This window comes from Micromys minutus, assembly GCF_963924665.1.
Source record: "Micromys minutus genome assembly, chromosome: 12".
Lineage (NCBI taxonomy): Eukaryota > Metazoa > Chordata > Mammalia > Rodentia > Muridae > Micromys > Micromys minutus.
The window spans coordinates 50,429,307-50,442,338 of record NC_137981.1 but is presented as its reverse complement, the minus strand read 5'-3'; the positions used below and the strand labels follow the sequence as shown (position 1 = coordinate 50,442,338).

Here is a 13,032-nt window from a genome sequence, read left to right as displayed (position 1 = left end):
ATCCCCTAAAATCAACACCCCTTCCCCCCAACAAATATGTTTATCCCAGTGACCAGGGGCTATTTGGGTTAAAAGGGCTAATGCTTCATTTCCAAATCCAGGTTACCTCAAGAGGGATCTGCCAAAGTTGCTCCTGCTCCTACCCTTCCATTGAGGCCACAGGAAAGCACTCCACCCCTCACCAAACCAAACTCAGAGTCCTCTTGAGCACACAAGCCACGTAACTATTTAGACTGGCCGATCAATTTAGAATCTAGGCCCAGGGAGACAGAAAAATCTTAAAGCTGAACCCACAATACAGAGAAGCAATTTTCCTGGTTAGAACCCACCTCAGGATCACAAAGTGAACCTGGATGGCTACTTTAGCCAAGAGGGAGCAACCGGTAACCAGACCACCTAATTTGGTCAGCCCCAACCTAAGAGCGACCAAGAGGCATCGCAGCCGCTAGTCAAGCGAGAATTCAGCGCGGTGCCAGCCTTGCGGTTCTCCTGCTCAACCCAACCAGAAGAATCGGACATCACTCTTCATCCGGAGGGTGGCCTGGCGAGGGGCAGGGAGGAGGACACATAGGTTCCTGGAATGCAAGCTCCAGACACCAGAGCCTCGTCCGAGCAACCGCCACCGCAGAGCATCTGATCTGTTCATCTACTCCGCTTCCTCTGCGCTCTGTGACCCGGGGCTGTAGAAAGCTCATCTCAGCCTTTCCGCACAGCTATCGACCTCCCCGGCGTCCTTCTCTGGCTCACACATCCCGGGCCCTGCTGCTGAAGGGACAGAGCTATGACCTCCTTCCCCTCGCCACCGTTGCACGGCGGTCAGGTGCTACCAGGACTGGGCTCAGGGAGTGAGCGGCCTCCCAAAAGACTCCGGGTCCTCGGCGTGCCGTTGTCTCCAACCCCGACCCGGCGTCCCCCTAACCCGAAGGAGCGCCAATTCCCATCCTGCGTGCGCCCGGTCCGTCCTCACCTGAAGTCCTCCAGCCGGCAGTAGGGCCCACGCAGCCTCACTATCCAGGCCCCCAAGGCAGCCGGCGACACAGATACTGAGTGGGTGCGTCCCCGCCGACAGCCACGCGCCCCCTCTCTACGTCCGGCCCCCGCCGCGTGCGCATGCCCGGCCATATACCGGCGCGTCACCGCTGGGCCCGCCCCCCGCCCGCAGCCCCGCCCCGCTCCCCAGGGCCTGCCACGTGGGGCCGCCAGCTCGCAGCGTCAAGTTACCCTGGCCAACCTGGTCCTCCAGCGTCGTGCATCCCGGGCTCACATCCTTCGCACTCTCGGCTTCATCCACCCTTCCTCTTGAATTCCATCCTTGACTCTTCTCCGCTATTCTCTGGAAACCTCCCACCTGTCCTTCCTTGTCCCTTCTGTGGGAAACTCTCACAGCCTGACCTCCATTCTGTCTCTCCTGAGGGAAGCGTGCCCCTCTTTTTGGTAGCTATTTGTGTTTTTAACACTGTTGATGAATCTAAGAGGCTATTCTGTTTTCTCCAGTTCTAAAAATGTTCTGCAAGCAGGATGGAGCGCCGCATAGACGTTTCTTTTGCTTGCCCAGCCAACCAAAAGAATTCAAATGCCTGTAACAATCCAAATAAAAGATTCTATTCATTTTTCAGATCTTCGGTACACTTTCTCCAGGTAATCAGATTCCTAAAGAGCCTGTCAAGCCTTAGGTTTTGTTTGTCCTGGGAGGGAGTCTCTTCCGCTGTAGGAAGAGCCTATTGTGTTGGTTAATGAGCCCCGGATATGCAAATTTCTTGAGAAAAATAAACCACCCACTAAACTCTTATTGTTCTATTCAGCTGGATATTATTAGGATTATTTCCTCTATAGCTTAACCAGGTGTCACCTGGGGCAGAGAGGGCCCCACAGAAGGACCTCAAGTGTCACTGGAAGCAGTGAGTGACCGGGTTTCTGTTCTAGCACCCTGAGCATGTCCAGTTGGCTGTGGTATCTTTATATTTGTTCAGTAGAGAGATGACATCTAAGTGTTGGGAAAAGTTCCCTCAAGAGGGAAGTGATAGGAAAAGAACTCAGTGTCCCTAGAACAGGTGGCAGGAAGGACTCAGCTCAATGGCAGCCTGCTCTTGCAGGGTGGCTAGAGCACCAAAGGGTGGGGTTGGGGATTGGGGAGGTTATAGCCGCCCGGTCCTGGTGGTAAACACCTATATAATCTCAGCTACTCTAGAGGCTGGAGGATCCCAAGTTCAAGGCCAGCTGGGGCAAAGTGGTGAGATCTCCAAAGGTAAAAGGGAGACTGGGTACATGTTGGTTTAGTGTATGCTTAGGCCTGCTTTAAGCCATGAGTTCAAGCCCAGCAAAGTCGGGTCTGGTACTACTCACCTGTCATTCAGCACTTGAGAAATGGAGACAAGATTCTCAAGTTTAAAGTCCACCATGGCCCCGCAATGAATTTGAGACCATGCCTGAACTACCTGAGACCCTTTTTGTAAATTAATTAATAAATGTCTTGCCTAGCATATACAAGGTCTGAAGGTTAAAATATGTAAAAGTACTTAAGCCAGTCAGATTCTTCTGGCCACTGCATTTTTCTAAAATTCAATTATCTCTACTCTGTAATTACAGTACTCCAATGAGTAAGGGGGAAAGCCTGTGATGGTCCTCTCATTTACTTTCTGAGTCATTTTGAGGTAATGATAGCTCTTGCAGAATTTCCTCCAGAGCCCCTTCAACTCTATAATAACACAGAATATTTGCCCTGGTTAAAGCTACTGTGTTTTTCAGACATTATGTCATCCACTTAAGACTCCAAAGTGCAATGGACTGAAAGTCAGTACTGCTAAATCTTGCACTAAGGAGTCATCAAAGACTGCTCAGAGGGCATAGTGAGGAGCTAGGCAGGATAGCCCATGTCTCTCCAATGTAAGAGGAGCGAGGGTTCAAGGCCAGTTCAGCTCCATAGTGAGTGTGAGCCCAGCCTGGGTTAAGAGAGACCCTGTCTCAAAGCAAATATGCAAACAAACGAAAGCACTAGTGGGAAAGAGGAGTGATGGGCCACCTCACCACAGGACCTATCTGTGTGGCACTGTCACCTGTTTGTGAAACTGTCAAAGTCCACAGGGGCACCCGGAGTTGATAAGCTATCTCAAGCTGATAAGCCATACTACATAAGAGGCATTCGATTAATCGTTAACATAGCTCAAAATCAAAAGGTCCTAAGTCTCTGCATCTGCCCCCATGGGCATTTATTTCTTCAGGAGGCACATCCTGATGAGATGACACATGCTGCTAGGTCCTACCTGAGATGACAGCGATGGTCACTATACATAGCGGCATCTGGAGCCTGGATTTCCCACTTGCTTTTCCCCCTCCTCCCCTTTACATTCATCTTCCTCTCAGCAAGCTTCTAGATTGTTCAAAAGTGCATTTGATCTACTCTTTCTGACTTTTTGGAAACTCTTATATTGTTAACAAAAGTGATGTGCTTGATGTCTCAGAACCCTCTGTCACTCCAGTTCCAGGGGGATCTGACCTCCTCTGGTCTCCACTGTCACTGCGCAGACATGGGGCATTTCCAGGCATGCAAGCAGATCATTCATATTTGTAAAATTAAAACATAGTGCCACAACTCCAGTATAAATAATATAGCAAGCAATATTTTTCATAAAATAGGGTCTAAGAGTATAGAACATTTACCTAGCAGGCTTGAGGCTTTGGATTCAATTTCCAAGATCAAAATACAAAGGGCTGGACATGGTGACTCATACCTTTCATCCCAGCACTCACAAAGCAAAAGTGGTCGCATCTCTGTGATTTCAAGGCCTATGACAAATCCACTAAACCTGATTTTGTGACCATTATTGACCTGTAATCTACAGAATTAATATGATTTATGGAACTTGGATTTTTTTTTTTTTTTTGCCTTCAAAGCATCTCATTTCTAATACTAGCTTTTTAAATTACATTTATCTACCTATTTATTGATTGTGTGCATGTGTTTGTATGCACGTAAGCACCAAGACGTGCCTGCGTGCGTGTGTGCATGTGTGTGTGTGTGTAGCTCAGAGGACAACTTGCAGGGAGTTGGTTATCTCCTATCATGTGGGTCTCAGGGATTGAACTCTGGTTGTCAGGCTTGGTATTAGTGCCTTTACCCCCTGAGCCATCTTGCTGAGACTCAAATTATTTTATTTCTATCCTTAACCTTAGACCATCACCTGCCTTGATTACAAGAAATTTCACTCTGTATCTGAACTCCCTAAAGTAGCAGTTTGCACTTAACAGATTTTTCTATAAATATTTGTTGGACTGGCTAGCAGCTCCCTCAGTTTTCAGTGTTGGGCAATATTTAAGGGAACTGAACGCAAGAAGCTGACACGGTCACAGCCCCTGCCAACATATGTAGACAGATTTCCCGCAAGAGAGATGAGGGGAACAGCCCTGCAGAATAAGCCAAAGAAATGAGACACCCATCTTGTCCTGTGGACGATGGGGCTGAAGACTCAGAAAGCCACAGCTGAATCAATTGTGTTGATAGGACAGGAAGGGATGAGCAGGGACAGCCAAGACTCCTCATTTTTCCTGTCAGTTTTGGACAGTGTTGGGTTTGGCCAAGAGTTCACAGCTTTTTTCCCAGACTGTTAGATTAGTTACCAGTTTCTCTGTTTCTTCTTTTGGGGGGTGGGGTGGAGGGCAGGGTGCTTTTTCTATGTTTTTTTTTTCTTCTTATGTTCTGGTAAGACTTAACAAATTTAAGAAAATCAGAGGAAACATGGTGTCCCACACCCTAAAATCTGACCCAAGAACCCATGTGTTAACACCCTAGGCTGCTAGGCAAAGCTCGGATGAGGGCCAGCAGCCTCAGCTGTGACTCAGGCAACTGGGAGAATAAATGACCCTGAAGTAATCATCAATGGAAATGCTAACTGGGCAAATATTACCAGTGTTCCAGTAATTTATAACTTGTTTTTTCCCTGCTTTTAGTAATTTGATTCTTGTTTTGTTTTTTTTTTTCCTTTTTGGTGTTTTTAAATTTATTTATGAGTATTTTTGCTTGCATGTATGAAATGTGCCATATACATATCTGGTGCCTACAGAAGTCAAAGAGGGCACTGGATTGCCTGAAACAAGAGTTACAGAAGGTTGTGAACATATGGGTGCTAGGAACCCAAGCCAGGTCCACTGCAAAGGCAGCCTGTGCTCTTCATCTCTGAGCGAGCTCTCTCTCTAGCCTCCTTTAAAATTTAAAACTCTTTTTAACATTTGTTCTGTGTATGGAGGGGTGCTAGAGTGAGTGTGTGGGCCAGAGGACAATGTAGGGGAAAGGGGAAGTATTTTCTCTTTCTACCACACGAATCAGTGAAATCTAATCTCCTCACATGGGCACCAATGTTGTTAGAAGATGACGTCCTGGGTTTCAGCACCAATTTTAGGAAAAGGATGAAGAGGGTTGGGATGGTATAGCCCATGGAGGTGTGGTGAGTCCTGGAGGTGAGGGGGATGCCTCTGGGGGGGTCCATGTTGGGAATCCCTTCCCCCTAAGGGACCAGCCACACAACAGTATAGTACAGAATAGAGTTTATTCAGGTTATGGGGGAGTTAAGAGGGTAGTAGAGGCAGAGAGGGGGGGTGGGGCTGGCCATGAGAATGTGGAGAGAGAGGGGTGAAGGGAAGGGGAAGAGGAAGGATAAGGGTGTAAGAACAAGAGAGAGTAAGAGAGAGAGGAGGGGGCAAGCAGCCCCTTTTAAGGTGTCAGGTCACTGGGGCAGAGCATACCTGGCTATTGCCAGGTAACTGAGGGGTGGGGTTTACAGAATCCCAACAGTCAGACTGTGAGGCTTGTTCACAGGGACCTCCACACATGTGGCGTCCTGCCTGCCATTCTCTCTCTTTACCAGTCTGCCCGTTTTGTTATTCTTCTCAAAAAGACAACTTATGGTTTTGTTGACTTTTCTCTGTTATTTTTCTGTCATCTATTAATTTCTGCTCTGGTCATTTTTTAAGAAGATTAGCTGGGCATGTGGCAAACACAGTTGCCTGGGATGCTAAGGAAGGGTCACTCAAACCTAAGAAGAGCTTACGGCCAGCTTGGTCAACATAGTGAGACCTTCATCTCAAAATTTAAAAGTGTGTGTGTGTGTGAGAGAGACAGAGAGACAGAGAGACAGAGAGAGAGGTTCATTTGAAGAGTGGTGGCCCAAGCCTTTAATCCCAGAACTCAGGAGGCAGAGGTTTGGGATACACTGTAAACTCTGGAGAAGCTGAGACCAACAGCATATCTGAAGTCAGCCTGAATTACACAGCAAGACCTTGTCCCAAATCGAACAAAGCAACCATCCCCAACACATACCCTCAAAACTGTTTTGGCTGACACATGTCTCTACCATTTTGCCTAATAGTCCTCTTTTTTCCCTACCCACAAGTAAAAATAACTTTTATATGGACTTTATTTTTTTTTAACTCATTTTACAGCAAAATTGTGCAGAATGTAGCACCCTCCCCCAAAATGTCCCTGACACCCACATCCTACTACCAACATTCCTGGCCAAGCTGCATTTGTCGAATAGGTGAGCCAATACCCACAGACCATTATCTCCCAGCATCCATGGTTTTTGTAAGGGTTAGCTCTTACTGGTGGGCAGGCAATTAGTATAGACAAATCCTGGCATGTATTCGCCATAACAGTTTCATAGAGAACGACCTCTCATCATTCCAGAAGTCCTCTATGCTCCAGCTATTCTCCCCACACACCCCAGACCATACACCTGACACAAATGTCAGCTTTTTCTAATCTTCCAAAAGGCTTTTAAATTTTATATGTATGGGTGTTTTGCCTGTGTGTATTTCTGCATGTCTTAGTCAGGGTTTTACTGCTGTGAATAGACACCATGACCAAGGCAAGTCTTATGCAACATGTAATTGGGCTGACTTACAGGTTCAGAGGTTCAGTCCATTATCATCAAGGCAGAAACATGGCAGCATCCAGGCAGGCTTGGTACAGGTAAAGCTGAGAGTTCTATATCTTCATCTGAATGCTAGCAGAATACTGACTTCCAGGCAGCTAGGATGAGGGTCTTAAAGCCCACATCCACAGTGACACACCTATTCAACAAGGCCACACCTACTCCAACAGGGCCACACCTTCCAATACTGCCACTCCCTTGGACGAGCATATACAAACCATCACATGCACCAAGTACATACCTGGTGCCCAAGGAGACCAGAGAGGATGTTGAATCCTTTGAGACTGGAGTTACAGGAGATTATAAGGCAATATGTAGGTGCTGGGAATTGAACTTAAGTCCTTTCCAAGAGCAAAAGGTACACTGAGCCATCCCTCTAGGTCCCTCAATTTAAATCAGAACTTTGTTTCTGAGATGAATCTCAACTACTTAGCCCTGTTTATTTGGAACTCTCTAGATCACACTAGCAATAAACTTGATCCACTTCTTTCTGCCTCCTGCGTGTTCAGATCTTGTTCGAGAAGTGTGTGTGTGCTTACGTATGTGCAGATGTGCATACCTGTGTGTGGAAGAGGAGTCCAGAAGAGGATGCCAGGTGTCCTCTGTCACTCTCCACCCATTCCTTTCTCTCCGAAATAGGGACTAGCATTTTCTTGGCTAGGCTGGAATCCAGCAAGCCCCACAGGCCCTCCTGCTGGAGTTATGGGTGTGTATAGGATACTCAGCTTATTATATGGTGCTGGGATCCAAATTCTAATAATTATACAGCAAGCATTCTCAACTGCTGTCTCCAACCCTTTATAGCATCTTATTCTTTCTTCCTCCCTTACTTCCTCTCTCCTTCCCTTCCCTTCTGCCCCACCCTTTAGGCAGGATCTCACTGAGTAGCTCTGGTTGGTCTGGAACTGGATATGTAGACCAGGTTGGGTTCAAACTCCCAAAGTTCTACCTGCCTTTTCCTCCTAAAGGCATATAACCACAACGTTCAGCCTCAAAGCTCTTAAAAATAAAACCATATTTGGAAGGCTAAATCTCGGTCAAAAATAAAACTTATTTTCCCTGCTTCTGATTCTATTTCCAGTGGTTTTTCTTTTCCAGAATGTTCTATGTAGGAATCACATATATGACATCACCTTTTCAGAATGGCTCCTTATTGTGTATTATTACTTTTTAGTTATTTTGAAGTAAGGTCTCTTATAGCTCAGACTCAAAAACTCCTTGTGTAGCTGAGGTCATGACCTTTGACTCTGATCCTTCTGCCTCTAACTCTGAGCACTGGGATTATAAACGTGTGAGTTCTTAAAGATTTAGGAGCATAAAGAAACTGGGGAATTGACCTCAGAGTTTCACAGATGCTAAGTCAGGGTTTCACCACTGAACTATGCCTACAGCCCCTTATTGTTATTGTGTGATACATATACATATAATGTGTATGGATGTTTTGCCTGTGTGTCTGTATACCATGTGCTTGTTTGATACCCATGGAGGCCAGAAGGGGGCATTAGATCCTTTGAAACTAGAGTTACAGATCTTAGTGAGTTATGTGTGTGCTGGGAACTGAACCCAAGTCTTCTGAGAGACCATTGGAGCTCTTAACCTCTGAGCTTTGTAGACCAGGTTGGCCTCAAATTCATAAGGAACTGCCAACCTCTATTTCCCTAGTGCTGGGATTAATGACATTTGCTACCACACTTAGCTACTGTTACCTTTTTGGCAATTCTATGTATATTTTGGGTAATTATATTTTCATTCTGTGGCTTTTCTTATAGGCTCTTAATTGTAAAAAGAAAACAACAAACAAAAATAAATCCATGACAGAACAAGTTACTAAAGAACACCAATAAAGCTAAGCTTATATTCAGAAATAGTAAACAGGGTCTTCTTGACCCCAGATCTCTGGGTATCTCAGACTGTCAATGGGTCAACGGTTACAGATACACCATAAAGTGTTCATGAATAAGGTCATTTATCTGGGGGTTTGTCGTGGTGTATGTGTGTGGTGTATGAGTGTGTGTATGGTCCAGGAAATTACTCATATTATCAGGCTAGGAAAATAGCTCCTTCATCTAGTAAGCTATATTACTGGTCCATTTTGTTCTTCTTTTTAAAAAATATTTATATGTGTACGCTGCTTCTATCTTCAGACACACCAGAACAGGGCATCGAATCTCATTACAGATGGTTGTTGAGCCACCATGTGGTTGCTGGGAATTGAACTCAGGATCTCTGGGAGAGCAGCTGGTGCTCTTAACCACTGAACCATCTCTCCAGGTCATCACCTTTCTTATTAAAAATTTTTTATTTTATAACTGGATAAGGTAGCATATACCTTTAATCCCAGCACTTGGAAGGCAGAAGCAGGCAGGTCTCTGAGTTTGGGGCCAGCCAGGTTTACAGAGTGAGTTCTAGGACAGCCAGGGTTATATAGAGAGACTGGGTCTCAAAAAGAAAAGCTTTTTTTTTTTATTACATTATTATATTGCTTTATAATTAAAACATGGGAGTATTAATGGCCTATTTAGTGTAGAAAACCTGGATAATAGAGAAAATTAGGAAGAACACAATTGCCTTCTCTACTGCTGTCTGCATTTTAACTCATATCATTACACTGTGTGAGCTGCACACAATGCACACACTGTGTGAGTGCACAACATTTTAACTCACATTGCTACATTGCTGTCTTAGTTAGGGTTTTATTGCTGTGAACAGACACCATGACCAAGGCAAGTCTTATAAGGACAAAACTGAATTGGGGCAGGCTTACAGGTTCAGAGGTTCAGTCCATTATCATCAAGGTGACAGCATGGTAGCATTCAGGCAGGCATGGTGCAGGAGGAGCTGAGAGTTCTACATCTTCATCCAAAGGAAACCAGGAACAGAATAAGCATCCTCAGGCAGCTAGGAGGAGTGTCTCCAAGTCCACCCACAGAGTGACACACTTCCACCAACAAGGCCACACCTTCTACTAGTGCCACTCCCTGGGCCAAGCATATGCAAACGATCACAATTCCTTTTTGCACTGCACAGTGTTTCTGTGCATAAGCTGGCCTTTCGCTGCCTTCAGTTTCCTTCCCTGTAAGTTTCTTAGGCTATCAGGCTTTTGTATTCCATCTTTATCTTTGATCTTTTGATGAAAGATTATTCTTCCTTCCCTGTGAGCTTTACACTCCCATCTTAATTGAAACATTCCTGTACTTCCTATGATAGCAATCTTCAGAGTTGAACTGTGGCGCTAACATTTTAGTCACTTTTCTTTTTCTTTAAAAAAAAATTTTATTGGATATTCTCTGTATTAACATTTCAAGTGTTATCTCCTCTACCCTTACTCCCATTACCACCCCTTCCACTTGTTTCCATGAAGGTGCTCCCTCTCCCAACCCCTCTGACCCCCAGTGCCTTGGCATTCCCCTACTGGTGCACTTCAAGACAGGGTCTCATGTCCGAAGCCTGGCCTTAAACTCAATATGTAGACAAAGGTGATCTAGAACTCCTGATCCTCCAACTCTGCTGGAACTTGAGGCTTGACATTCATCTCCCTGCCTCCCTACATATTATAAATGTAACAAAAACAAAACAAAACAAAAAAACCCCAAAGCTTCTTAATGGTAGAGAAGTCACGCGTGGAGTGAACTTTGGTTCTCTCTTGGGCTAAGAGTAGCCGTTAAGAAAGACTGACAAGGGGAGAGAACTTCTTCTCAGCAGTCACGAACACTGGTTGCTTCTTCAGAGGACCCAGGAGCAATTTCCAACACTCACATGGCAGCTCCTAGCTGCCTATAGCTCCACTTTCAGAGGATCTGACACCTTCATGCAAACATACATGTAGGCAAAACACCAGTGCACACAAAATGAAAATACATATATTTTAGAAATAGAAAGAAAAGAAAGCTAAGAAGTCAGGTGGTGGTGGCACACACGTTTGATCCCAGCAGTTGGGAGACAGAAGCAGGTGGATCTCTGAGTTTGAGACAAGCCTAGCCTACATAGTAAGTTCCAGAACATCTAGGGCTTCATGGGGAAACCCTGTCTTGCAAAACCCATAAACAAACAAAAATAAAAGGAAAAACAGCTATCAGGCACGGTGGTACCACAGTATGTATGTATGTTTGTTTGTTTATTTTAGCATTCTGTTGAAAACATATTAGTGAGGAATTTCCTATTAGTAAGCTTGTGAGTGTCCTTACCCCAAAGCCCCAAACAATTCAAGCGCACACACAAACTTAATGCACTGCTGTGTAGGCCTCCCAGTTTTCTCAGGGTGAAACCACTTGGCTTCCAATGGTGCTGCCCCTGACATGAACAATAATAAAGGAATAACTCTAACTTTCGCTTCTCTTTGAAGGAAAAGCCACTTAATAAACAAGCCATATTCTTTCAGACACAACTATACACATACATTTTTATTTTATACCACAGAGCCCACTTGCTTGGACCTGAAACTGAAAAAGAAGGCAAGAACATCAGGTATAGAAAGTGTGTTCTGGCATTATGGTTAAGCGTCTGTTCTACCTAAAGAGAAAAGGAGTGCTATGAACAGAACTTCTAAAAACAAACTCAAAATACTTCCAGAGAAATCCAGAAAGTGAAAAGTGTTCAACTTAAAGACTCGCTTTTCAGTCTGTTCTGTTTAGTTCTGTAGCTTTTACATTTTAGGTCTCAGACTGGCCTTGGTCATAGACACCAAAAACCAGGGGTGTATTTGAGGATCACCTCTGGGTGCTACACAGACTAAAGGCTTTCCTGGTGTTTTCTTCAACCCCAGGCCTGGCCTGGCTCAGTAACCACTGATACCACCTCCCACAGCCCTGTTGCTCTTCAACACTCCACCGAGGGTCTCCTAGCACACTGTCACCTAAAGTGAGTATTTCTGCTCAGTCCCTACCATCCATCCACCATACCAAAACATAAACAGATACACACAAATTTGAAAAGGTTAAGTAAAATTAGCTTTTAAAACCCAGTAAAGTAAGGGATGGCCCATTTAAGCCTGAAGAAACGTGAAGATTCTGAAACAGAAGGAAAAAAATAACAAAAAAACCAGTGCTTCCCCCAAATACTGAAGCCCACAGGCCATAGGGAAATTTCCTACATGTCTAGACTCAGGTGAGAGTATCACATTTGTCCAAGCCAACTTTGGAAAGCCTGCAACTTTGGGATTTTGAAAATTTCCAAGTAACAGCAGCCCACAGCTGGAAGAGACTGTTGCGTAATCTCATTTACAGACTTTTGCAGGAAAAACCTACACTCCATCCAGAATGTTCCTAGGTCTGCTGAATCCTTTCCATGTGTTCTCATTGAATTTATTCAAGATTAGTCACAAAGAACAAAATGTGTCAGTCGGGCTGCAGAGAAGCAATCTGGTGGTTGTAAATAACTAAGAGGTCCAGAAAAGCAGCTCCAGCTGGACTCTCAGGAAGCCAGGGAGTGGCCAGACTCACAGCCCTGGGTCAAGTGGGCTCATACACGACTGTGCCTTATGCTGGTTTTACTACATGTCTTTCACGAATGCAGACATCTGCTCTCTGAAACACTGTGCTCCACAGTAACCCTCCTTTACAATGTCTGCAGTGACTTCAGATCACTTCTGGCACCAGAAACAGAACGGCCCTGTAGACGTGAACTCTGGGAACTGACGCTCCTGCTGCCACGTGGCTATTTTTTACTTTCTTCACTTACATGGCAGGGGACTTAACACACTAAGGACATGCTCAGCAGAGGCACGGCACTGCTGCACCGCTCTGCTCCATCAAAGCAGCTGCTACGCAGAAACTTGCTTCCTTGACACAAGCTTTGGTTTTGTCGTGGGCTTTGTGAGGACAGTGGTTTGTTTTCGTTTTTTGAGACAGGGTCTCATTCTGTAATTTTGGCTAGCTTGGAACTCACCATGTAAAGATCCTTCTGCTTCAGTCTCCCAAGTGCTGGGATAACAGGCATGTACCACAACACTCTACTATATCAGGGTTAAAAGAAGAACAGAAATCTAATTTTACAAGGATGGAGAAAGAAAGAGGAAATGCAAACATAAAACTCCACTGCCATTTCTGTTGGCTCGTAAGAACGAGCTGAGCTGGAGTCCAGTTGCTCCTCACAGCTGTGTCCAAGTTCCCAG

The 13,032-nt window shown here is 45.1% G+C and overlaps 1 protein-coding gene across 4 annotated transcripts in view; it reads right to left on the bottom strand.

Annotated features, from left to right (window-relative positions):
* The window catches only part of SLC39A14 (solute carrier family 39 member 14), a 43,562-nt gene extending 42,475 nt beyond the window's left edge, over window positions 1–1,087 (bottom strand). For 2 of the 4 annotated variants that reach the window (XM_080926916.1, XM_080926915.1), the window contains exon 1: window positions 968–1,087. The gene's annotated coding sequence lies outside the window, so the exon portion shown is untranslated. The remainder of the gene's footprint in view (window positions 1–967) is intronic. The other 2 variants (XM_080926914.1, XM_080926913.1) reach the window with 1 other exon arrangement.
* Window positions 1,088–13,032: the final 11,945 nt, after the last annotated feature.